The 27,961-nt window shown below is 38.9% G+C and overlaps 1 long non-coding RNA gene across 1 annotated transcript in view; it reads right to left on the bottom strand.

Annotated features, from left to right (window-relative positions):
• Nucleotides 1-13,955: 13,955 nt before the first annotated feature.
• LOC116963669 overlaps nucleotides 13,956-27,961 on the bottom strand; it is a 46,854-nt gene continuing 32,848 nt past the window's right edge. Inside the window, exons 3-4 of the long non-coding RNA XR_004408344.2 lie at nucleotides 22,030-22,104; nucleotides 13,956-15,143 (exon numbers count right to left, since the gene is read on the bottom strand). This is a non-coding gene — a long non-coding RNA (uncharacterized LOC116963669). The remainder of the gene's footprint in view (nucleotides 15,144-22,029; nucleotides 22,105-27,961) is intronic.

Genomic DNA, 27,961 nt, shown 5'->3' with positions numbered 1-27,961 from the left:
TGTAACCTCTACTTTCATAGCATACACCTTAGGCGGCAGGTCATGGAATATAGGAAATTCAGAGCACAATATTGCGGCCAGAATATAAAGCAAGCACAGGAATGCAAAGGACAGCTCAATCATCTCATTTTCAGCCTGCAAGACAGATGCATTCAGTAAAAGAGCCCGGTTCATTACATTAAGCATTTTCATCCCCTCACCTAAAGTTTCCTCTTAGGCCTCATACGCACAGCCCTTCGAGTAATTTTATATTTTACTTCCAGTTCATCAGCTTGTGAGTCTACCACTTCTAGCAAGACATACCAGGTTTACAGTTGCCACAGTAAACTCTTGGTAGTTACTTCCACCATGTTGAAGAGCTGCCTGTTATGTCAAAGACAATGTTGAATGGTCACAGCGTGTCCAGACAGGTACCTCGGAAAGCACCGGTGCAGTGGGCTTCTGAAAGTAAACACGAATTAGTTACCCCCAGTTGCCACCTTGTGGCACCTGATAAACAAGCACTCTCCAAAACTGCACCTTGTTGGGGCATGTGTCCTAGTTACCCACATTCTGAAAGATATCTTTGGCACTTTATAACAGTGAATGGAGCTGAGAAGACATTGGAACTCTGATGAACAGATGTGATGTAATGGGAAATATAATACATGTTTCTAACAAAGCAATTCAAGGCACCTTTGAGTGATACAATACTGATGATGTTAAATAGTGTTTTCATTTTACAGATGTCAACTTCTGCTTTTTGCATCTCCTAAAACGTTCTTACCCTTCATAAATTCTTTGAATGTGATGAAAGACTAATCTTTAGTATGAAGGGAATGACATCCAGCAAGAATGTCAGAGAACAAGCACCATACATGCTATAAACCAGGAGGTAAGTCACAGGTAAAAAACAACTTTGAGGTATAGTAAACCTGAAGCAGCAGTGAGCCTCATTCAGTTTGCTGAGAGGAGATAGTACTGAGAGTGACTTCTTGCAGTTTGAGGAGCTGAGAGACCAGCAAGAGAAGCAGCAGCAACTATTCAGACACTGAAGCTGCAGCGCCAACAGGGTTCATAGTTTTCTCACAAAGCACGTCTGCCACTCACGGTCTCAGCAATTGCATAAAATGAGGCTCCAGACACTTAAGCACTCTTCAGTTCTTTATAGCACATGTGGAGCAACTGTTGATTTGAGAGACAGCTCATTCAGGACTGAAGCAGGAACTGGGGAGTAAGCAAGGCGCTGCTAGCAGAGCAGGTTGGTCTGGCTTGTTCTTGTAACGTTTCATTATGTTGCTTCCTCACAAAGTGATCCAGAGCTACTTCATGCCAAGCAACTAATTACAAGGTTTTTTCATGAGCCTGTCTGAACAAAAAACAAAATTTAACATTATATCTAGCACTTCTATCCTAAAAAAGCAGTATTTTATGAAGATTCTTTTGCTTCAGGATATATGAAAAGAAAGCATTAAACCAGGGTTGCTGATAATACTGTACATTTTCAATGTGCTGTACCAAATGTAGGTTATTATTCTTTCAACATTCTGCTTAGGATTCACCTGTATTTTTTTTCCATGTTCTATAAAATAGACAAGAATGTAGAAGGAGTTCTTCACTGTGTGCTTTTAATTTTGGGTGTTAAATTTGGTACACCAAAGAATGTGTCTGTTTTTAACTACATGTTTATGCAGCTGTAGTCAGGGAGCACAAAGAACAGGCTGCTCTACAAGGGAAGGCAAGCTGGGAGCTGGGGCTGGTAGCAAGGCAGGCGGGGCCGCTGTCATGGGCAAGGGGCACAGCCCCACAGTGTCAGAATGAGGTCTGGTGACAAAAACACAGTTCAGCCACCAGTTCAGTGACTGGTGGACAAGTTCATGGTGAGAAGGCAGGTCTAGGGTAGAGCCAGCCCAGTCCAGCAGGAGCAGTGGGGTCACAGCCACAGCCTAGCTCAAGAAAGGGCCAAGGCCAAGGGCTGAAGGCTGAATGCAGCTCCCGAGCAAAGGGGGGAGCAGCCCCAGCACAGTGCTCTGCCAGCAGCCATGACTGGAAGTAGATTTATATGCAGAGTTAAAACACGGCATAGATACAGAACCCAGGATGAAATAAACAGGTAAACCTACTGCTGTTGCAGATTACCATCTTCTTATAGTCAATCTCAGAATTGATTTATGTTATGAGTGTTTGCTACCCAAATATTGTCAAATTATATCCAATCTAACACCTGAACACGGTAATCCATTCTGCTTTAGCTATTGCATTCATGACCCTTTTAGTTTATGCAATGACTCTTCTCCTTTTAATTTAAATATACACTTCTCAGTAGATTTTGTATATTGGATACCATAAATGTAATTTATAATTAAAAATTCCAATTGTAAGCCAAAATTATACATCTTTTAAAAATGGAAGCATAGTTGATTAGCTGTTACAAGCTATGGGGGCTGTGGATTTATTTATCTCAGGAATGCTTTTTGAGAGGGAATGATCTAGAGAAAAATAAAATTATTTAGTTCATTCAATTCTAAAAAAAAATAGGAGATGGGAGTTAGTCTCATCACTCCACTTTATTTGGAAAACAAATGGGACAAGATTGAAAACTCCTGTTTGATTTACAGTGTGTTTTAGCAAAAACATCGATTGTGAATCTAAACTTTCAAGGATTGCAGTTGTTAATTAGCATCATACTTTTACCTCAACTGGGCAGTTTCACTGTCAGCTGTTTAATTTGTTATGTGTTTCTCTCTGGAGATGTCTGTTCACATGCGGTTCCTTAACACCTCTTAGTTTTTTCCATGGCACCAAATAAACTAAGCTTCTTGAGTTCTACTCTTAACAGTTTATTCCTGTAGTTCATCTGCAATACTCTTAGTACATCAAGTACCCATCTTAAACTGATATCACCAGGTCAGAAAAATTATTTCAGTATCAAACAGGGAAGTAGCATATCAGTCTTTCTGTATGATTGTAATCTGCTGTACCAGTAACAGACCAATACTGCCAGTATTTATTTAGTTCCAAATGTACTTGAGAAACCACATCTTCCTATTTTCTTTAGCTCTGATTGCCATAAATTCTCCCTCTGTACTTCTGCTTCGCTTACGGTTCCTATCTTCATGAAATTCCCTTCATTTTTGTCTGTTCTTTTTTTTTTTTTTTTTAATATAGGAAAAAGCTGCATTCACTTCCCTGCTAAGCCACGCTGCCATTTTAAACCCAAGTTCCTTCCTTCTCCATTGAGGCTTGGTGGCATTTTGGTAAGTAATCTTGAACAGGTATTCATTTTCAGTTTAAGTTTTCCTACAGCTAAACAATTTAAACACTTTAATAAATATATATATTTTTTTTTTAAGTGTGAAGTATATATTACTGTCTTGATTTGGAATATACAAAGTAAGCACCAGTCTCCAACAACATTCTTCTCATGTTAGGAAGAGATACGTCAAGAACTTCGATTATCCTTTAATGTACCCTGGCAGTCCATTGCAAACATGAAGTACTATCTCATCTCTTGCTTCTTTTCCAGAGCACTGACTGGTCCATAAGCTCTCAGTAATCTGTTTTTGAATGGTCAATGACTCAGGAGCAGCTGATGCCATTTTTGAAAGCATGCCACTCCCTCTGACCCTTTTATGGATCATTCCTAACCAGTGATTTTAACATCGTGTGGCTTCCCAATACATTTCAGTAATTCTGACTACACGGGTTTTGAATTCATCAGTGATTTTTCTTGTTTGTTGCCAGAGCTTCTTGCAGGGAGGGGATAGTTAGTTTCAATTTAACATCTAGGTCATGAGATCAGTTCTCATGACAGATACATGCAAAGGACTTTTAAATCTCAGATAAAATAGTCACAATGGACATACCCTTAGAAGTGGTTAAGGACGGAAGCTCTCAAGGGAAAACAGGCAGCCTGAATAATCCTATAAAAATCCCCTGCTGCGCATTTTGATTTAAGAGACCCCATTTGTGTAATGTAGCAACTGGACCTTCCCACACCACCACCTCTCCACAACACACAGACAATACTGAATGCAACAAGGCCAAACAAGTAATACACTGAAGAAAGACTAACTGGAACAACAGTAATATTACATTTATAGAAAGGTATTGCTGTATTAGCATTACTGAATATTTAATGTTACTGAGAATAGAGTTCCCATTTTTTACTGTGTAGCAGCTTTGGTTTTTATATTGAAGCACTTAAGTCATGTTCACATATACATTCATGGTTTTAAACGTTAAGTCTAACTTCTCCTAACAATAATTACATAAGCAAATATTTTGGTTGAAGAAGTTATACCAAGAACTAATTTGGCCTGCATTTGTAGAAACCTGATTTATTTCTTTTTTTACAGTTATGGCATAGGATATACTGTCCTCATTTGCAAAATAACATTCTAAATATCTAATGGTCTTTCTGTTCACAGATAACCTACTCTGTGGCCAGCAGGTCAAGGGAGGTGATTCTCCCCCTCTACTCCGCTCTTGTGAGACCCCCCTGCAGTGCTGGGGCCAGCTCGGGGGCCCCCAACAGCAGAAGGACCCGGAGCTGCTCGAGCGGGGCCAGAGGAGGCCACGGAGATGCTGGGGGGGCTGGAGCAGCTCCCCTGGGGGGCCGGGCTGAGAGAGTTGGGGGGGTTCAGCCTGGAGAAGAGAAGGCTCCGGGGAGCCCTTTGAGCGGCCTCCCAGGGCTTAAAGGGGGGGCAGGAGAGGTGGGGAGGGACTCTTTATTGGGGGTGTGAGGATAGGATGAGGGTTGACAGTTTTAAACTGAAAGAGGGCAGATTTAGATGAGATCTAAGGCAGAAATTGTTCCCTGTGCGGGGGGTGAGGCACTGGCCCAGGGTGCCCAGAGCAGCTGTGGGTGCCCCCTCCCTGGAAGGGTTCAAGGCCAGGTTGGACGGGGCTGGGAGCACCCTGGGCTGGGGGAAGGGGGCCCTGTCCCTGGCAGGGGGGCTGGCACTAGGTGATCTTTAAGATTCCTTCCAACCCAAACCGTTCTATGATTCTATGATCCCTTCATAATTTGCATCAGTCACTCTCCTGGTTTGGTAACCATACAGAACTCATAAACTCAGGGTTGCAAGCATACCTGTGAGGCTTCAGCTGCTCCCTTAGCCCCAGCAGTGAATTTCATCAGTCACTATAACCCCTGGAACAGTACGGGAAACCAGATGCAAATGAAAACCTTGTACCACGAACCGGGATTTTGGATGTCTCCATCTGAAACCTCAGGCCACAAGCCAGCCAACCTGGAAATGTACCTCATCAGGCACTCCAGTGAGACAGACTCAGATACTTCTAACCTATGTCCACTCCTCCGATATTTAGACTTTAATGTTGAGTCTAGCTTTTTTAAAGCTAGAAAAATATGATTATATTTAATTGAAGTTGCTAATTTAGACATTTGTGGTTTTTTGCATTTTGTTAATAAGGACTAACTGCCTTTTAAAATAAGCATATAAATTCTCCTCTCCTCCCCAAGCTTTCTATTGACACAAACTGGAAATTCAAGATGCAGAAACTCTTCATTTAATATATTTTATTAATTACATTTAAATAACTCCTAAGAGCCTTAAACCAAATTTATAAAACACACTTTGTGTTTACATGAAGATGAATTGTTAAATGAAAATATAATCTATTAACATATTGAATTAACTTTCTGTTCTTTGTTCTAGTAATTTATAGCATTCATCCCTTTTTGTTTCATTTTTATTCTGAATGGAACAGAAGCAAAGCTATCTTTTTTTTTTTCAGCTCCCAGAGTCTCAATTTAAAGAATTAGTCATTGACTTCAATTAATGGAATAAAGTGAAATTATGAACTAAGTAAACTGAAATGATGATTCTTTGCATCTCCAGAAGAGACCACGCCTATCAAACATTCCTAAGTACCTTGCTACATTATTTTAAAAGATACTGTAGGAGTAGGCTGATTTAAACTAGGTTTTAAATCATTAGGAAAAAAAAAAAAAAAGAAATCTGACTATTCTGAGTGCCCTTGCATTCATTACTCATTCTTAGGAGCTTTTTTATATTCATTGATGAGATCAGGCGTAGGTGCTGGTAGAATCCTCTTTCAGGGCTTTTCAGCTTTGGAATTTTCTCTGCACTTGAGCCTTCCGATACATCAACTCAGATGACTGCTGGTTTGATTGCGTCATTTATGTTCCCTGTGCATTTTAAAAGCATGTATAGATTGTTCAAATCAGTCCAAACAGGGAATTGTTTAGAGGGATGGAGATTGTGGTGGGCCATTTTAAAGTTAATATCCAAAGCTCTTAAGTGAATGTCTTTCTAAAATGATGGCATTTAGTATATTTATACTCCAATGTATGAAGGACATCAAAATGGAAGCTAACACGTAAAAATCTCTACTAATTACAAGTTGCTCTCTTCTACTGGAATCAGCAAGTTAGAGATAATAGACATCAATACCTGCATAATTATTTGGGCATAGGAAGGAAAGAAAAATATGTCAAAACTGTAATGCTCCCACCCCCAACTGAGAAGAAGATTCTTTCCTTGACTGTTTTGAGGTTTTGCTTTTCTTTATATTTTACACTGTATGTACAAAATCAGATTTGTGCATAAAATTGTGTATTATTCCTGATTTAACAGTGAAGATATTAACTTCAGTAAGCAGTATGTATGTTGTTTCCTCAAATGCATAATCCCAGTCAGTTAAAATGTACTGGTTTGGATCCATTTCTACAGAACCTTTCTGAGCAACATTAACTGCGTTCTTAGTCCTTTCAGCTGTATTAACTGAATTGAACTGTTGGCATCATAAAAAATGTGATACAAGCGTCACATCAAACTATAGATTAGGCGGTTTTATCTATTTGACTTTTTTGAACATTACCTTAACATTAGTACTCTTTCCATCTTCTGATGTTTCCCTGATTCTCACATTTTTATTAACTTCAGCGGACCAGAGTGTACAACCACAAGTTATCTGGACTGACTTAATTTCTGTGAGTGTCTAGTAACTCTTAATAATCGGTAGACAATTTTAACGTCATTAATATTTTCAGCACTTCAGTGTTGTATGCACCTTTCAGCTTAGTATTTAGTTCTAGGACTTTGGGAACAAAAGAGCAAGTGACCCCTGCCTTGACTGGCTGTGGACTTCAGCTTTTCAATGTTTCATGTTTCATAGCTTCCAGTTCACACTGCTCCTATCCATTTCTCTTTTCCTCTGGTGTGTTACATAATACTGATTAGTTTTGTTGCTGCTGCTGTTGTTTAATTTCAAACTATGTCTTTTATATAACTGATGAATCTGGATAGGCTCTTAGCAGTAGCTCTCTCTAGCTTGCAGAGTTTGGGCTTTCTGTCTGCTTATTAAATTACTTGAAAGAATACTCAATTTTCATCCACATTTTTATTTCTTTGTGTCCTTTCAGATCAATTTTGCTCATTACCTTTACTTCTGGAAAATTAGGCAAGAGGAATTGCTGAGTTTACATATGTTCCCTAATCTGAACAAAACATACCTGTTCTGAATGTGAGACAAAAAGTATTAGTGGTCACTAAACAGTCACAAATCCCAGATGAAGAATTACTTAATGTAGAATTATCTGCAGAATAAATTGTTTTGTCCATCTTAGTTATAAAAGTTTATTCGTGAAAGACAGAGCTGGAGAAACCGTCATAAAGAATTTTATTTCATATTTCTCTAACCATTAACTCAACTTTGGAGTTTGCTTAGCGTGCAGAAGAAGAGAAACCCCTGGTCTGTCCCAAATGCTTCTTAAAATCTGAGCCCGCTTAAGCTTGTGTTAAGTTCTTCAAAGCCATGTAGAAATTCAAGCATTTCCTGCAATTACCTTTAAGTCAGAAATACTCCAGCCTACCATCTCAAAAAGCCTTTGTTTTCCACACACCCCTAAGATCATTGCGCCGCTTAATATTTTGTGAGGTACACCCTAGCACGAATCAGGGCGGTTTGTGATTTTACTGCAGACGGCTAATCTTAGAATTCAGATTGTAGAAGCAAAGTGGAACTTGCTTTACGCAACTGTCTCTTTTATCGTTGACAGCACAGCTGAAACATCATATGGCTCAGCCAAGGCTGCAAAACCAGCGAAGGGGAAATTCACAATCAGCTAACCCAGCCTGAGCTCTCTGTTGCTGCAGCTTTGCACCGGCAGTGCTGAAACCAGTTTAGGGCTAGCAGAGTCGAACCTTTGACAAGAGGTTTTATGGTAACTTTCTCTCTAATTACAGCATTACATTTCTGAAAGTCTACAATAAAAATCGTCTCAAATTTCAGATATAGATTGGCTAGAGCATCGCACAGGTGTACTCTGAAAAAAATGTATCCACAGTGATACAGGAAGTAGCAATAAAATGGAGGCATTCAAAGAAAATCAGAGAGCTAAATAGCACATGAAAACTCTTACAGCTGTAAGAAATAGCTCAGCAGAGCGCTTAACACTGTTGTTAGGATGAAAAAAAAAGAAATGTCAGGAAGAAAAAAAAAAAAAAAAAGAAATGTTAAGAAGAAAAAAAATGAGGTGCAAGTGAGAACAAGGCAGATCCAAAAGTAGAATTAGGCACAGAAATATTACTCTTTTCAGTGCTTGGTGACCAGAGCAAGCCCTGGAAAAACATAGGAAGATGATTTTGTGATTTCAATTCAGCTATGTTTGTGAAGTACCCCTGAATCCTCAGGTAAGCAGCACAAGGGTTTCACAGCAGATTTCATATGATCCTTTTAACTATCCTGTGGTGATTGTCCCTAAAGACAATTTTTCATATTTCACTGAAGCTATAGACTTCTCTTTTTTTAAATATTCACTAGAAATAAATTGATCCCACTTCTTAAATAATTGCACAGGAAATCTAAAAGCAAGGTCTGAGCTGTAAGAGTTAGACCGAGAATTCTGTGGTGTAACCGAAGAGCAGTGTTGTGTTTCCTCTCAAGCATAAATGGACAATTTATTTAGGTCCTAGTGCCATCTTTTTTAAACTGCATCTGTGCATCTAGGCTTGTTCTATTCACACTCATGGCTGATAAAGCCAATATGTAACAGGGACGTTTGCTTGTGTAGGGGACAGTAATAACCTTATCCTTGCATGAAGTTTGTCTTAGAAAGCAACACTTCTCTGTCCTTCTCCACAAATGTTCCAAAGGATGCATATCCATCAATAGTATGAAATATAATGGCCTCTCATTTGCTCTTCTTGTTGGGATTTAATTCACTTACTCCTGCTTCCCCTGTCTGTCCTGGTTGGGGCTGGGATAGAATTCATTTTCTTCCCAGTAGCTGGTATAGTGCTGCGTTTTGGAGTTCGGATGAGAGTAATGTTGATAACACATGGATGTTTTAGTTGTTGCTGAGCAGTGCCAAGGATTTTTCGGCTTCTCAGGTTGCCCTGACAGCAAGCAGATGGAGCAGAGGGATGGACACGGGAAGTTGCAGGAGACACAGTCAGGACTGCTGACCCAAATGGGCTAAAGGGATATTCCATACCATATGACATCATGATCGGCATATAAATTAGGGGGAAAGCTGGCCGGGGGCCTCTGCTCGGGAATGGAATGAGCATCAGTCGGTGGGTGGTGAGGAATTGCACTGTGCATCACTTGTTTTGTTTAGTCTAACTATTATTATCATTATTACTATTATTATCCCTTCCTTTTTTTTTTTCCTATTAAACTGTCTTTATCTCAACCCTACGAATTTTACTTTGTTTTACAGTTCTCTCTCCCCCACTACACTGGAGGTGGGGAGAGTGACCAAATGGCCGTGGGATGTTTAGCTGCCTGCCAGGTTAAGCCACGACACTGTCCTACCTGTCCTGGGCATATAAACCAGCCAGAGTGGCATCTCATCCTTGTTCTTGAACCAGACACAAAGAAGAGTACAGAAAGTTTCTCACTGCGTCATCAGAACCAGACACTACCAATCCAAACTTTAGCAACTTTTAAGGAAAACGGCAGTCGATTTCTCCTGCTGCTAGCTTTAGTTAATAGGCAAAGCATCTCTTCTTATTTAAAAGAGCTTCTTCTGCATTACACCACATAGTTGAATAACACAGTCTAGAATTACTTGGCTGTTTCATGCTGTGGTTTAATGCTAGCAACAGTATATTGCAGTACTTATAACGCAACACTAGATGGCATTGCTAGTCTTTACATTTTTCATCTGCAACCGTTGGGGCTCTTGGAGTTTAATGATAGGAATTACCTTTTTTTCTTCTTTAATCATACATGGTGTGGATCCAAATCCGCTCTTGAGCTATGGTTTCATAACTCTTCACTCTTCATTCTGTATATTTTTTTTTTTAGGGAAAAAAAAAAAAGGTAAATAGTTTTTTTTTTTAATTATTTCTGTTTTTTTAGGAGTGAGAGAGCAATCCCAGAAAAGACAAGAGAATACATATATTAAAAACAACACAATGGTCTAACAACTACATGTCAGTCCTATGTAATTTATTTCTTACTCTCTAATTGGTTCTTAGTTATTTTCCCAGTCTCTCACTTAGCAAGCATGAATTCGCCTTTCAATATTTTTTATTAAAGGCCAATTTTAAGAATTTCTCTGAATTCTGATGCAAAATATAGTATGTAGGATCCTTGATGAGGTTAGAAGGGGTTTCAGAGAGAAAGTTTATCTTTGTTCCGTTTCTTTTACAATCCAATGATTGCAAAGTCATCTGAAAGTCTTTCACTCAATGCAAAAAGGCATATCCTTGACTATTTTTAATGCTCAAACAAAGAGAAAGTGGAAATTTAGAGGTCCAATGTAGCATGACATAACAAAAAAAGTATTTCTGGAAGAAAATTTTTGTTTTCTTAAAACAACATTTTAGGTGGGACAGTCATTTCTAGTATGGTATTTGCTACTGAGTTCCAAAGTTACTATTAGATTTTCTTTCAGCACACTTTAATGCAAGGAAATTATAATAAAAATTTACAGAATAAATTGTTTTATTTACAGAAAATTAGTTAAAATACTTTCAGAACCCAAAGCTACTGAAATTTCATTAGTTACTAGGTGAGGCAATAGACAGGATAATAAATAATGTACATGTTTCATTGGGTTCCAGATGTCTTTGCATTTGCCCTATGGATCTCTCTGAGGACATACTGGGACTTAAAAATCACCTTCTATTAATCTTATTTTTATGTTAACCAGAATTCTATAATCAAGAGTCATTACTGTAAGTTACCAACTGAAAGCGAATGGCAGTGTGTTCTTTCTTTTGCTCACTAAAAACTGGTAAATGTAGTTGATTATTTACATATGTAGCAAATACAGGAACAAAACTTAAAAGTTAAGAACAGTCTTGTTGAACAGGTTGAAGCCTTTATTCTCCTTTACCCACTTAAGTTCAGTACCTACCTTAATCAACAATAGCAGGTTTATTTTACACTTGCACTAACCGCCAAATAAATATTTTAAAATTAAGGTCTTGTCAGGTCTTTATTATTTTTTTACTCTTAAATGGTATAGACACCAAGCTTCCTTCAGCTGAACTTGTAAGAATACTGCTGCCACGTTGCAAGGATGAGCAGATGAATATAGATTTGTTCTTTTTAAACCTTTAAATCAGTGCAACATTTACCTGTTCCTTAATTATTATTATTATTCAAATAATATTCTGATACATTTTTTTTTCAGTCTGAAGTGGCATGAATCTGATTTGTAAAGATTGAAAGTTTATTTTGAAACCTTTCTGTCCTTCATTGGTCATAAAAGGATGGAATTAAAGTTGTTTCTATATTTGAATTACCTATTCACCTACATAAGCAGTATTTTTTGTTGTTTTGGTTTTGGCTTGGATTTTTTTTTTTTTTTTTTTGCAAAGGCAAATTAAAAAAAAAAAATCGCTATTTTAATAATATGTTTTATGTTAATAAATTGCCCCTATGTCATTTTGGGTTATTTAGCTTTGCTGTACTGCCTTTTGCCCTTGAAATAACATTTACAAAGTAAACAGATAATGCATATTTCACTGCAAACTTACATTCAAGAACAGATATTAATGCCCTGCACTGCTTGTTAATAATATTAAGAGTCAGGTGCCATGGTTCCTTGAAGCTAATTTCAGCAGGGCTAAATACATTAATAACATCTCAGGTTATTGGCGTTTATTTTTAATCCTATTTCCTTTTGGATATGTGAGCATAGTTCCCACTTTTCTCAGAATATCTTGTGCATTATTTGAATGTTGAGAAATGACAACTGAATTACATCATGTGACTGTGTTAAGTACCTGTAAGTAGAAACAACAGTTTCATATGATCTTTCACTTTGAAAACTAACAAATATTTCCTTGGAAAGGTGATCAGATCTCCTTAGTGCAATGTTACTAATCAAAATTATAAACGTGGGTGTTTATGAAAAGTAAGGCTTAAATAGAATAGCTATGGATATGGCTTTGTTCCTCACTATGCAAGCTGAAACAGTGTGCTCACTGAAATACCTTACAAATGCCCTAGAGAGCATGAGTCAAACCTGTCATGTTTGCTTTCTTGTTACTTCATGTCGGACAGAGGGGCAATTAATGAGAAAGTATGAAATATATTTAATGCATGTTCTTGTTTTAGTTGTTATGTTTATTTGGTTTTTTCTTTTTTTTTTTTTTTTTTAGTAAAATGTCCTAATGTTTTTCTTCACTAGATACATTTACTTATTTCTTCTGTTCAACCGTACTGGGATATTTTAACTGTGCTTTCTTCTAGACCACAACTCCCCTAAAGTTCTGACACAACTGGGACCTGTTCCTTCCACCACCTCCTGTAGTGGTGTTGTTTTTTAAAGCTCTGTATTTCCTCTCCATTTCATATTTTCTTGATGGACATGCATGTTCAGCTGCATAGGCTTTTTCAAGGCTGAGTAACTATACAGACAGAAGAAAAATTTCAGTAGCCAAACTTTATGAATTACTTTCTGATTAAAAGTTTTTAAATGAAGTTGGGGAAAAAAAACAGTATTTAATTCTTCCATGTAATCACCAAACACTTGCAGAAAGTTTTTTGGACACTAGGTGACAGTGGAAGACAGTAATTGCAAACAGGGTTTTGAAGTAGAACATAACTGGAAACACAGATTCAGTTAAGGTTACGTGTTACGATCATTGATACACCCTTAGTGTTATTTCTGGAATTAGATATTTTGCATGAACAAGGGAATATTATTGATCTTGTCAGTTTGGCTTAATTTTCTTCTAGTTTTAGTATTTAGAATGTTAATACCCCAATTTTCTTTCCTTTTTCAGAACGTTCTGTGGTGTTTAATTCAAAGACTGATGGGATTTCTGGTTTTCGGGTACAGCTAAAAGCCAAACTTGCACAACAGAATGATGATGGGATCACTGTAATAGAAGGGCAGGACCCATACTCCACTTTCAGTCCCTATTAGACTTGAAAGAAGAGGTTGAGCACAGAAAAAAGTATCTATATGGGTATTAAATAAACATTATTTTTATCCCTCATTACTGTATCTTGATAAGACCAGAGATTTTTGCTTATGGGTATTTCTGAAAATCAGCTTCTGGGTAAAGTGAGCCTGTGCTCTGGCTCATGATTATTTTAAAACTAGATGTCTAGCTCTGTGAAATGATCCTGTATCTGGAATCTTAAATGTAGGTCTACATCAGTTCCTGGTAAGGTACGATCCAGTCATTTCCAATTTCTCTTTTCCTGCATCCAGCTCACAGCCAGACCTAAAAGAGTTAGATAAATGTAGTCTACTCTGATAAAAGATCTGCTTTTGAATTCTTTATCTGTGGATCTTCAGGTCTAAAAAAATGTTCCACTGTGTATCTAAGGAAATAAAACAAAATTTTGCATCACTGACGGCCTCACCATTAAGGACTTTGAAAACTAGGTTAAAACGTGTTTTATCTATGAATTCACATGCAGCGAAGCTCTGAAGTCTGAAAAATCATTTGTCTGAATTATTCTTGCCATTGCTATTCCTGCTATCAACAATAAATCAAGTGTAATAATAGTTGACTAAAAGTACACTTTTTAATGAGCATCTCTGGAAGAAGCAAAATAAAGACAGTAGTTGAAAATACAGCAGAGGCAACAAACTGGCAACATACTTGTGTTTCAAAAGAAAGCAGAAAGAGTAATAGGGCAGATATAAAAGAATTATATTGTTCACAATAAAAATTGAAAAGTTACATGAATCTGTAGGAATGGGACTCGGGACACTGTATTTTAGATGGATGAGGTAGCCTCCCAGAACCTTAATTTAAACATCATGATGCCTTCTGGCATTGGAGACAATATGTTTTGGAAAGCACAATCTTGGTTAACAGTCTTTGTTACAAGCATATAGTTGACACTGAAAAAAAAAAGAACCTACTCCAGAGGTTTGGTCACAAAGGCTTTTCCAGGTCCCACATCAGAACACTTTCTCTGAGAGGCAGATGATGAATTTGGCCTGTAAAGGGGAAACCAGAAATACTGTTTCCTGTCTTATTAAAAAGTGATAGATTTACACCCAACATACACTACAATGCCAAATTTTTATGAAACATGGTCTAGAGCCAATGAAACGGCAGAATTACCATAGATTTCTTCAGTGAGTCTAAATCAAGAACATACGAATACAAGCATGCCCTTTTTTTAACATACCACATGGTTTAATTGGCTTCAGGATAGTGTAGTAGTATATTCGGTACAAAAGAGCAGTGTAAGTTGTCTTCATAGTACAAAGAGCTCTTCATGTCTGACAAGAAGTTCCTACTGTAATACAACAAATAATCCCAAAGTGATGGGTGAATTGCTTCATTACTGTCACACTCAGGCATGGTTAGTAGTAAACTCAGATAAAAATGCTGATTTATAAATGCACCTAGAAGAAAAACTGAAGAGAGGGCTGATTATCTTAATTCAAATAAACTTTAAGGCAGAAGGAAATCTGTTAATTCAAACCAGTGCTACCCTACATTTCTCTCTCTGAAAAGGAAGTGAAACTAAATGAACACAGAGATATCTTTCCAAGCCACACACGCTTCTGAAGTCTGCGAGGAGTCCTTACAGGAGACGTCCCAGGGAATGTCAAATGTCTGGCTGTATTCAGAGGTGAGCTTGAACGAAGTTGTGGAAGGCAATGTAGGAAGGCAGAGGATTTGCACCTGTTTAGGAGCAGATTCATCCCCGCAACACTGCCAGCTGGACCTCAGCACCTACAAGCAGCAGGAAGGTAGTTTGAGAAAAAATCAGTCCCAAAATATGGGCAGTGGTGAGAAGTACACCTCCTCCACACTGCCTTAGAAATAAAACTGCTATTGCATATCCATAGTAAACAAATATTTTCTTGAAGCTGCTTGTCACTCCCCATTGCCCAATTACCTTTCTACAATCCTAGAAGAAAGCAACTCTTTTCAGTGTAGGACCCTGGTTTAGACTAAAGGTCTCAGCCTGGGGAATGAGCATGTTACTGCTCTGTGTAACGGTGAAGCATCTACACCTGCTCTCATAGCAGTAAGAATAGCAGAGGCTGAAATGCTGTTGCTCCAGGGCTACGTACAGCCACAACCACTGGCTGGACAGCAGATAATTTGTGTCAGGGATTTTTGCATGGGATTAATTGCCTTTTGCTCAAAATGTTGCTCATCAGTTTTCGACTGTAGACGTAAAGAGGGAAACCTAAAACTCTTTAACAGAGTCGTGTTTGGGGCCAAAAAAAATTCCCTGGGAAATTAAAATACAATCCAGCTGGTTTGTGTTATCATTTGGTAAAGATTCAAGTGAAGACATTCCTGACATAATGCTGTTGAAGGTGTAGAAGCAATTTAGATACAGAACAAGAAATATTTTACAGATAACGTATAAAATAATGGTAAGTGCAAAACTGTTTCTTATCCACACTTTTTAAAGCATTAATAATCTACTGATGACAGAACAGGAAACTTGCTATTGCATGGACATACATCCTTTCATTTCCACAGTTTTGTTGCTAAATAGGAAGAAATTTTTGACCTCTGATGTGTGATACAGTAGCACTGTCTCCAGTGGCATTGTTGTCTCAAATATGCATTTTCAGAGAGATTTTCATTGTCTGATTTATAAAACTGCTGCAGCCATTACTATCGAACAAATGACTGGGGAAAACATCATTTGTTCATTAATTTGGCACATCTGTGGACAGAAAACAATAATGGATTCCATAGTATGAGAAGACTGAGCTAGCATCACAACTGAACTGAATACTCTTGAAAAGTAGGAAAGTCTAAAATCATCTAATTCCATTTTCTTTTATGACTTGTTTCCCATTAAATTTCTGACAATAAGCTTGACACCTACTGGTCTATATGTGGTACTTGTTTCTTGGATTTAATGTTGACTCCTGAATGTTTTCAGAGTTAATCACTGAGTGTCCAAGATATATTATGCAGGGAAAATACAAAATACCTCTCAACAGCTGAACCCTGTTTTCGGTTCACCATTTGTGCTTGACCACAGAAATCATAAATTGTTACCATTTCTAGCAGTAGGGTATGAGAGGCAGCATCTACTGACTTCCTAATATGTGATTCTGACTGCTTTTCACTGGGGAATTACCTTACCCTTACTAACAGTTATATGAGTATGATGAAATCATCCTAACACTAAGTCAGCCTTTGCAGCACATAAAGGATTAAGAAAACATAGTGTGTTTCTCACTTTCTAAACATACATAAGTTGATAAAATAGGTTTTCAAGCTGTATATTAAAGTCAAAGATTCTTAGTAATGCACTAATGAAATAATAAAAGCTTCAGACAACACAGTTATGTTATCAGTGTATATCCACACATCTTGGTATTGATCAGTGCCAGCAGAGACTCTCTAATTGTTCTTTTAAGTGTCAATAAAAAAGAACTTGTATGCATCAAGATGCATAGTTTCACAGAAACCTTATTCTTTGACAACAGGGCAAAATGCTTTACCAAATTCTCTGTAATGCACCTTCCTGAGGATCAGTTCTGAGATACCGTTCCTGCTCTCCTCTTTTTTCTGTATCAGGTACTATTTTTAAAACTTTCAGAAGATAGAAAGATTATGACACATGGAAATATACAAGCCCCCCATTTTGATTAGTTCTTTATCTCTTATCAGCAAAGGACCCCTGGTTCTCATATTATAGAATAGCCACCAAATGAACATCTTGGAGCTGACATGTTGGTGAAACTTCTTGAAACACTAGCGTGAAATCCTTAGTACAATTAGTGGGGATTAACCACTTGTTTCAATAAGGTCAGGATTACATCTTATGAACACCTATATCCATAAATAATAGCATAACGCAGTACAATAGTGCCTGCAGCATAGCATTAAAAATGTAGAAGATGCACAAAACCCTTCAACTCTGAGACAAACTAATTGTAAGCCTAGTGCATGGTTTGCCAATAGGGCATGCCTGGAGAGATGATATCGATGTTCAAGGAAGTATCACTAAATGGAACAAGCTTCAGCCCTGCAATTTGTACATTTATCTGATAAATCACCACTGCCAAAATGTGTCACTGGACAATGAGTGGCAAAAAGTAGTCAGATTGTGGTAGCTCTAATATTGCATTAGGTAAAAGCAACGTTTAATCCATTTTCAGCAGTTCTAAGAAGGCATTCATTGACCTTATCAGAGTCACTAAACGTAGCCATTTATTACTTTTTGGGGGAAAGAACAGACATCCTCTCTGCTTAACTTGAGCTTATAATCACAGTAATTTAGGTTAGAAGGAACTTCTGGCATCCAACCCACTTTCACCTACCCAGCCTAACTTGCAGGGCCAACTTCAATGTTGGATAAGGTAGCTCCTTATGTATGAGCCTTGTCCAGTCAACTTTCAGGTATCTGCAAGGATGGAGATTTCACAGCATCTTTGGACAACATGTTCCAGTGCTTAGCCAATCTCATTTTGTTTGGTTGGTTTTTTTTCTTTAAAGCTGTCAGAATTTCCCCTGGCACATCTTGTGGCTGTTGCCTGTCATCCTATACACTTCACAGAGAAGCTGGAGTGAGAGTCTTCTATAGCCTGCACTTAGCTGAAGACTACAGTTACGCTCCCTCACCTTTAGTCTTCTCTTCTCCAGGCTGGAATAAACCATCTTCTTTAGCCTCTCCTCATATATTATGCTATAGCACCCTAACAATCTTAGAACCTTTCTGCTGAATTTCCTCCAGGTTCTCAATCTCTCTTTGTACTGGGAAGGAAGGAGACACAAAAGAGGACATAGTAGGTCCGATTTACCCCCACAAATGCAGACTAGAAAGGAATAGTCACTTCTCTTGACTTCCTGACACACTCTTGTTAACACAGCCATATCATCACTCTAGGGGCACGCTGAAGCCTCACATAACTTGCTGTCTACCAGCATCCCAGGATGTTTTCTGCAGGGCTGATCCCCAGTTGGCCAGAGCCCAGCCTCTACTGTTGCCTGGGATTATTTTTTCCCAGGCACTGGGCTTCCCCTTTATCTTTCCTAAGCTTCCTGGGGTTTCTTCCAGGAAATCCATTCCTCTTGCCTGTCAAAGCCCCTCTGACAGGCAGCCCTTTCTGCCAGTATGTTGACTACTCTCCCCAATTCGGTGCCACCCAAAAGCTTGCTGAGGGTGCACTGTATGCATCCCATCATTCAGGTCATAAATGGAGATTTTAAACACTGTCTGCTCCAGAATTTATTACTGGGAATAGTGCTTGGCACTAGGCATGGCCAGGCTGTAAACTGTGAACTCTGCTTTGAGCCTGCAAGTCCTGTCAGTTTTCCACTGGCCTTAACACACACCTATCCAAACCCTCCCCCTCAAGTTTGTCTGTAAGGATGCCGTGGCAGATAGTGGTGAAGGCCTGGCTAAAGTCAGGTTAAACAAACTTGAATGTTTGTCCCCTTGGTCACAGAAACAGTCACTTCTCCATGGAAGTGAAGAAGGTTAGCCAGCTGCCTTGACAAAGACTCACTGCCTGCTCCTGGTCATCCGCTTGCCCAGCATATGCTGGGAAATGGCTTCTAGTCAGATCTGCCCAAAAAATTCTCCCAGGGGCTGAAGTGAGGCTGACCAGCCTACACCCGTCACCTTGCACTTTTTGAAGGCTGGCACGATATTAATCTTCCCACCTCTTTGTAATCTCCTTTCTGGTTCACTTTCAAAAGATGCTATTATTTTACAGACACTTTGCTGCTTCTGTAGTATCTGCCATCTGAAAATTTATATTCTTTCAGTACCGTGTAACCTGCATAACACTTCTTGGTAACAAATGGACAAACTAAGAAAATAGACTTGATCTCCAGCCCTCCTCTGTTCTCAGAGGAAGGCTTTAATTGTTGTTCATGTCTGTGATGACAAGAGTTTATAGAGCTACTACTCTGAATGATCTAAAAAAAATCCTAAGTAAAATAATGTCTAAGCACATATGACATGAATTGCATCAAAGAATAACACTTTTATTGGGAACTGCACATCCTTTACTAGATAGCAATAATAAAGCCCAATATTTGATTAAGAAATAAGATAATTAAAAATTATTGCATTTGTTTAAGTAAATCAGCCCTAATTGACATCCAGAAATACTATCGCATTCTTGTACTGACAGTTTATCAAATAATTTCCTGGGTGATGTAAGAGCAGAGAATTTTGCAAGAGCAAATCAGACTTTTCTCCAGATTATGTATAAAAATACTCTAATTTTAATCTCAGTGTCTTGACAGGTTGTGAAAATCAATGAAAGTAGGGAGTTTGGTTACAGAACACTTGCATTGTGTTTGCTAGATTTCATAAATACAGCATACTTCTCATGAGCACAGAAATTGTGCTATTAAAATGAAAACTTACAGTTTCAGAGTTACAGCTGAACACATTTCTTACCACTTGCTTCATAGTTCAGCAAATGTGTTAATGCAGACTTCAGGAGCTGTGGATTGTCTTGTAAAAGCTCTGTTTGAGCCAAGGGAGCTGCCTGTGTTTTAGCTTGTAAAACCTTTACATGTACCAAGCCAGCTGCTCAGCAATGAGACTACACCATCAGCTGAGCTGGTATAGCAACCACAAGTGGTTGTTAACCTGACTAACCTTCCAATCAAACAGCAGCACCTTGGAAAAGACCAACTAGCACATGAAAACCCTCCTGTGAAAGTGGTATCAGGCAGATAGACCCACTAAAGCCCATAGCTAACTCTTTCCAAATTACTGCCTGCATGGAAGCACCTAAAGCTATCCTGCAAGTTCAAAAGCAGCCATATCATGACAAATTAAAAAGTTGAACTGGAGCTGTGACAACTGACTATCTTCATTTTTCATCCCTGAGTATAAAATCCATTTAGAAGCATGTTTTTCCTCCTCTCCAGATATTCACCCTGCCACTAGGAAAGGTGAATGAAGCTCAGATCAGTGGAAAGTAACTTCTTAGCATTGAAATTCATGCCCAAATTGGTGTAGAGATGTCAAAATAGGGAACAGCTGAGAAATAGTTGTCTAAAAAGATTTCATCTTCCCGTGTATATAATTTTGGGAAATAGATTGGATACAGACAGAGAAAAGTTATTAAAATGGGAAAATTACTTTAAAAACACCTCTTTCTCTGTTCTTTTTAAACAATAGCTAAAATAATTTGGATAGCTTCTTGTTTCAACCTCCTAAATGGATTTATTTAAAGATATTAATACTAAAAAAACCTGAAAACTCTAATCATACTCCTTCAAATTCCAGCACTAAAGAAATGCTTGGAAAAAGCATTTTCAAACCTGTTATTTCTTTAAAAAAATGCAACACTTTAAATGGGAGAGAATTTTTGAGAAATAAGGGGAATATACTGTAGTAACATAGAGCTTGCAGAAAGGAGCACAGACAGAAGGAGAGATAAATGTGGAAAAAGCAGAGGAGAGTTACTCTGTACAGTGATGGCTGGAACATAAACAAAATACATAGTACATTTGCAAATCTTCACTGAAGACAGATTTATGGCTACATCCATTTCGTATGAGCAAATCAGACCTCTTTCCCTCAAAACTAATTGCTCAGTCAAAATCAGTTAAATATCTCTGGTCCTACTCCTGTATACATCTGATTCAATAGTTATAAAACTGACTATTTACCTAAATTTAAATTTTACAGTAGAAAGCCAGTTGAATTACTTTTTTGAGTTACAAAAGACTACTGAAAAGAGAACCTTATCCACTTCCAAGAGGAACAAATTATCACAGTGGAAGTATTTAAGGGTTTCTCTGAGTAACACTTTTTACATTTTTTAGTAAGAAATACATCTTCATAACAATAAGATATACTGCATGATATTAGTGAGGCATTCACATGTGTTCTCAGTGTCTGGTGAATATGTCTGGTGAGTGTTTTATGCAGGCTTGAGAGGATCTTAGAGCTGCAAGTTAGTGTGAGCAAAAAGAAATTGTCTTGGCTTCTTTATCCTTCTTTTACTTAGTGCCAGGAGCTTCCTGGTATTTTGAAATGTGCAGCCTTCAGGACATTTCAATAACCATATGAAGCAGCAGAAAAAATGAAACTTGGAGAAAAGCTGAGGAAATTAAAACAAAGGAAAACTACTGTTTTAATCAAGAGAAAACCATAGTATTATGAATTACTCATAAGATTAGTACATGTTTCTGGAAAGTTAAGATGTGACAATATCTGCTCAACCATAATCTTTGCACAAAAATATGTTTAGGAGAGAAGCCAGCATGAACCAATATTAACATTCATTTTATCATATATACCATTTAGGAAACTTTGTTCAGCAACAGATACATGAAGCGTGGGAAGAAATGAGTGAGGGAACAGGGACCTGAGAAATTTTTGGTAATTTTGTTGAATGTTTTATGTGCATTTGATTCCCAGATGCTTGGAATGGAAATGCAGGATTATGAGAGGATCATGTTAGCTGTCTGCTTCTGCCAGGGTGATAAGTGATGAAGCAACGTGAAGTATGAACTTTAACATCTTTAGATTTCAAAGCTGATATTTCATTAAAATTAATTGACAGTTCACATCTCTCAGCAGGATTAGTTCAGAAAGGTAAAGCAGACTTACAACCATTTCTACCCGGCTCATCATGACAAAGGAAAAACATTTGTTTATACTCACATTTCTTTGAACAGCCACATCAGCTACTGCTCCAGAGTCATTTCTTCAGTTGCACTACTACAATTTTTTGTGGAGCTGTGGTAGAAAAGGAACAGGGACAAGTTAAAAATAGCCTTTTTTCAGTGCTAGTTTAATTTTCAGTCATGAATTTCCCCTTCCAGCTGATTGCATATATAAGACAGTAGGACGGGAGCAAGGATCGGGGCTGGAAGGAGCTTACACTTTCATTGAAAAAAACATGCTGATAACTGTACTTGGAGGTGTTACAACCCAGACTGGGAGCCCAGGGAGTCATAAAGGTTCTGTGATCCCCTCAGGTTAAATTAAGCTGAAACAACACCAAACGACTGGTTAAAATGTTTTACTTGTCATAGAAACGACTCAGACTTGGAAAAGGATAGTAAGCAATGTGGTCTCTTATTGATAAACCTATAAGAAAGAAAAGGAAAGGAAAGAGAGTCAAAGTATCTGGATCAGATACCTCAGGTTCCAGCATTGTCTCGGGTCCCGTAATCTTGGTTGGTGCATGCACACACAGCAAAGTTTTCTGTCATCTTTTAAGTTCATCTGATCAGCATACTAGACAAAGAGAGGCTGGTATTCCATGAATTTATTTCCATGAGAGACAAGGAAAAGCTGGAGCATGGATTCTGCACATGCATTAAGGGGGAATGGGGTGCACCAACCTCCTCAACCAATTGAGTCTGTGGTTGTGCTTACTCCGCCCCCTGCCCTTTATTTTTTCCTCAGTTTTTGCTTAGGTCCATCTGGTGCTCATTATCTATCTCTGTCCTGGGTTTGAGTGAGTTGTGGAGTTTTTTGGTAGCAGTGGAGCGGGCTACAGTGGTGGCCTCCTGTAAGAAGGTTCTCAAAGCTCCCCTGGCTCCAAATTGGACAAACATCTGCACCGAGACCGAGACAATCAGCTGCACCTCTGCGATAACGTATTTAAGAAGGGGCGTGGTGACGAGCAGTGGGACTTGTGAGGAGGAGTTGCTGCAGCTGTGTGAACACCAAGGTCAGTGGAGGAACTAATGAAGAAAGGAGGGGGGAGGTGAGACCCCCCTGTATCCTGTGGTGAGATGGCAGGGTGGCCCCCCCCCCCCGCCACCCATGGAGGTCTATGGTGAAACAGACGCTGATTTATGGCCTGGGAGGGGCCTCAAATGGGCCACTAAGGTGTCTACACCCGAAGGAGGCCGGGATCCTGTGGGAAGAAGCAGCCCCTGCTGTTGTAGTTTGGCACTGAGAGGATTGCAGCATGTGGGGGTGTCCCATGCCAGAGCATCTCGGGAAGGGCTGCAGCCCGTGGGAGGGACTCACATTGGAGAGGATTTGTGGAGAACTGTCTCCTGTGAGAGGGGGACCATGATAGAGCAGGGGGAGAAGTTCCAGAAGCTCCCCCCCACCGAAGATGGAAGAAGCAGCAGCACTGACTGCACCCCTCAAACCCTGCCCACTGTGCTGCTGAGGGGAGGAAGTAGAGATATCGGGAGCAGAGCTGAGCCTGAGAAGAAGGGAGGGGTGGGGGAAGGTGTTATCAAGATGTGGCAATGCTCCTCACTATCCTACTCTGTTAAGTGTTGTTGTTAGTGTCTATAATAAATCTATGTTCTTTTTTTCCTTCCCCTAACGAATCTGCCATTTGTTGGTGACCATAACGGGCGATTTATCCCTCCCTGTCCTATCTTGAAACCCAAGTCTGGCTTATTTTCTCCTCTGCACTGGGGGAGAAGGGGAGGTGAGTGGCTGCATGGCGCTCAGATGCCTGCTGAGCTCAGACCACCGAGCATTTTGTTTATTTTCTTCTTCTCAGCACTGTGGGGGAATGGGGGAGTGAGTGGCTGCGTGGTGCTCAGTTGCCCTCTGAGCTCAAACCACAACAATCTCTTATTGTTTTTTTAACATGAACATATGGTTTCACTTGGTCCATGTTTCCCTCTTTGAGGCTTATCTAAGGAGTTTGGCAATACAACTGCAAGGGAGTGGTGACATGCATCCTTTGATACACTCCATGCTTCCTTGGGCACCGTTCCTTAGACTAATCACAAAGGCCACAGCTTGCCCTTGAGGTTTTCTGTGTTGATGAATGTTTGAGGCATTAATTCCTTCAGCTCCTTACAGGAGGTTAGAGCACAATTTGGCATCTGGAACGTGCAAGGCATGGGAAGTCATGGATTCAAACACAGCTCCAATTCTTGTACTTGGGAATCTAATGACAGTGTTTTCAATCTGCTAATTTTTTCCATTAGTATTTTTCGCCTTTTAAGGTCTGGCTATGCAACTTGACCAAGTTATTTACCTTCTCAGAATGTGACAAAGGAGAAATGTGGAGGAAACAGTGACTGGGTTTGTAGGTGACTGAAAGAAAGGAAATCCTATTCCACAGAAAATTCAAAAAAACCCCACCTTTACTTTCATTCCACATCAAATCCTCCCTTAGCTCAACCATAGGGAAAGGCTGGGGGAGCTTTGTTATATACTTGGCAAGCTGAGATAAGTTGTTCTCTTTGGAGACCAAAAGTATGACTGAACAATTTTAATGAAATACAACAGCAGTTGACCTGGACATATTGATTAATATTGATAAAATATAAAATTGAGAACATATTTTGAGTCAATACAGTGCAACATTCATGTCATTTCTGCAGAGAAATCCCATTGAAATACTTCTTTTCCCGTTAAAATTTTTTCAAAGGAAACTTTATCATTAAGGAAGAAAAGAGACTATTAAGAGAAGAAATTAGCAGAGAACTTATGGTAGAGAACTGAAATTCTCTCTGTTCTTGTTAGAAGATCAGGATAGAGCAATACATTAGGGTTTTTTAAATGTCTTTCAAAATGCATAAATAAAAAGTTCACACATACTCTCTTCCACCTACTTTAGGTATCTAAAGCATCACCAAGGTGGTTTTGGTTTTAAACTACTTTGCTTATAAATTCTAGAAGAAAGAAACATCATGTTGCATTCAATCCAAAAATCATTCAACATTTTAAGCATTTTGCCTTTCAGCATCTGGCAAAGAGCAAAGCAAAGACCCAGATATCACTGGGGACAAAACATATTCTCTACTTTGGCATCCAACAATCCTGTCAAAGCCAAATGTGCTCCCAGACAGGCTAACGGCTGTTCCTACTTGCTTGAAGTGCCAAAACTGGTGTTTGGCGAACGATGTTAGAAAATGAAAAATTAATCAGTACACATTAGTTTTCTTCATAGCTATCTGTTAGTAGAAACTGTGTGATATCAAATGGCAGACACCTGCGCTAAATATTTTGTTTTGTTAAGTTCTTTTAACGTTTCTGGTAAGCATTGAGTTAAGGCCCAGTTCCTCTTACAGAAGTGTACAGTGGTAAAGGGAAAGACTGGAGGTGTTACTCACGCTTTCCCCTCCATGCGTTAGCCCACAGAATATCCAATTTTCAATATCCCTTTTTACAGTACAGACCTGAATGCAAGTCCTATAGCAGTACCAAAGACTAAAGTCAGAGAAAAGTGTATATCTTACAGGGAACATCTCAGAGTAGTTAAGGTTTCTGCCTCAAAATCACACTGCAGCTAGCATATATCAATTATTGATTGTTCCCTCATCCTACCCTCAAGCACTGTGGATAGCAGGTGTGATGTATGTCTTGTTTTGTAGGACAAAATATTTTGTTGTCCTTTGCATTATAAAGAAAACATACGTAATACTATTCATTATATTACAGAAGGCAAAGTTAAATAAACCCATCTTGTCATTGAAAAGTGAGTGGTTAGATCTATGATGGTAGCTAGCTCCAAGTAAGTTTCCTTCACAATCTGCTTCTTAAAAACTAATCCAATTATAACCTAACCCTGTCATGGTTAGTAACTCTTGCTTTCTTATCTGGTTAGTTGATAAGTCAGAAGTCATACATTCAAAATTCCTTAACTTGTCTTAGCAATTTTCTTCAGCGTTTTATTACTAACCCCTTTTTCATTTAAAAACCTGCTAAAGGTATCTATTCTGGAGTCTGGCAATGTCTCCTGACATTATTAAAGAAATATGTAAAAAGACATTGTCGTGGGTTGACTCCGGCCAGCAGTCAAGCACCCCCACAGCTGCTTGCTTACTCCCCCTCTCCCCCAGCAAAACAGGCGACAGAATAGGAGGAGAAAAAGTGAGAAAACTCCTGGGTTGAGTTAAAGACAGCTTAATAAGTGAAGGAAAGAGAAGAAAACAAGTGATGCGAAGGTAGCTACCGCCTCAAGCAGACAGAGTCCCAGCTAGTATCTAGCCCCAAATCCCCACACCCTTTTTACTCTACCCCAGTTTTTATTATTTAGCATCATGATATATGGTATGGACCATCCCTTTGGCCAGTTGGGGTCAGCTGTCCTGGCTATGCCCCCCCCATCTTTTCGCTCATCCCCAGCCTGCTCATTGCAGGGTGGGAAAAAGAGAAAGCCTTGATGCTGTGCAAGTACTGCTCAACAACAGCCGAAATATTAGTGCGTTTTCAACACTTTTCTAGCCACAAACCCACAACACAGTACCATACGGGCTGCTATGAAGGAAGTTAACTTCATCCCAGCCAGACCCAGTATGGGCGCTTTTCTGTGTGTGTGTAATGACGACAGCCTTTGACAACTCCTCTTTGACACTGTTGATGAAGAGAAGAAAAAGATGAAGAATCAGCTCTTACTGACAGCTCAGGGCCTCACGCTGAAGAACCCTGCACTTTTGAGCCTAAAGACTGCACACCCTATCCCGCTCCACCTACACAGTGAAATTTGCTGTCATTAGATCTGCAGCAGACAGGTCTGCTGCGAGGTCAGGAAAGACTTCTACTCATATGGCATCAGATCCATCTGCTAACGGAGCTCTTTTTAAGGATTATTTGCTGCCTGGAGCAACGAGTAGTGTCTATCGTGGATCAAGCCCGGGCTGAGAACCCGGACCAACACAAGGAACAAATAGATGGCTTCTGGCCCTTCATGCTTTCAGTTTCTGCAGAAATCAAGACACAGGTCAGGGAAAGAGCAAGACACATATTCATTTGAATACATTCAAATGCATTCACTGTGAATACATTTTGCTTCCTATTTGCTCAGAGCGCCTAATCTCACCCAACAGTAATGTTTTCTTACAAAGAGGGTGTTACTGTAAATACACCAAGCAATCCTATTTACAGTGAACAAGGACAGTACTGAGTATGAAATGTGATCAACAGCATGAACTAATTTTTTTTAGACAACAGTTGAAAATAAAGGCATTTTTGTACTAGTGTTTTATTTTCATCTGGAGAATTATTTTTCAACTGTAACATGAGTTATTTTAATCAAAGTGTGCAGTATACTGGGTTTAATTTTACTTGAAAAAAATTTTTACATGTTTTCATTACCGAAAATCTCCATTAAAAATCCTTTAAAACACAAGAAAAATAATACTTAATGGGAAGACAAGTTTTTAAGGACAAATAATTCAGATACTCTTCAAGATTAAAAAAAAAAAAATAATCAGACTTGCTCTTGATTAGAAAACAGATGCAATAGGAAACATTCTCAAAGAGTTCTTGAGGAAACTCTGAGACGCTCCAAAGGACTGCAGCAATTTTTATCTATCCTGATTTTATGTGCATAAACTTATGTAACACCAGGTGTATGGTTTCTTATTCCACACGGTGGAACTGAACAGGATACGCATTACCAGATCCACATATGTGACTGACAATGTCACCATAGGGAAAAAGGATTTCCCTACATCCAGTCAACACCTCTCTCGTTTCAGGTTGTACCCATGGTCTCTCGTACTCCCACTGCAATACTATGAAGAGCCTGTCTCTGTCTTCTTGATAGGGTATCTTAGGTATTATGCATAAAAGTAAAAAACTATCTTCTGCCTGTTGTTAGTGTAAAAATATATTAATTTATTATGGTTAATGCAATCACATTTCCAATTGGCTGTGC

This window comes from Tyto alba, unplaced genomic scaffold, assembly GCF_018691265.1.
Source record: "Tyto alba isolate M040663 unplaced genomic scaffold, T.alba_DEE_v4.0 Super-Scaffold_27, whole genome shotgun sequence".
Classification (NCBI taxonomy): domain Eukaryota; kingdom Metazoa; phylum Chordata; class Aves; order Strigiformes; family Tytonidae; genus Tyto; species Tyto alba.
Note: the sequence above shows the minus strand (reverse complement) of the source record. Positions and strands in the feature narration are given on the sequence as shown.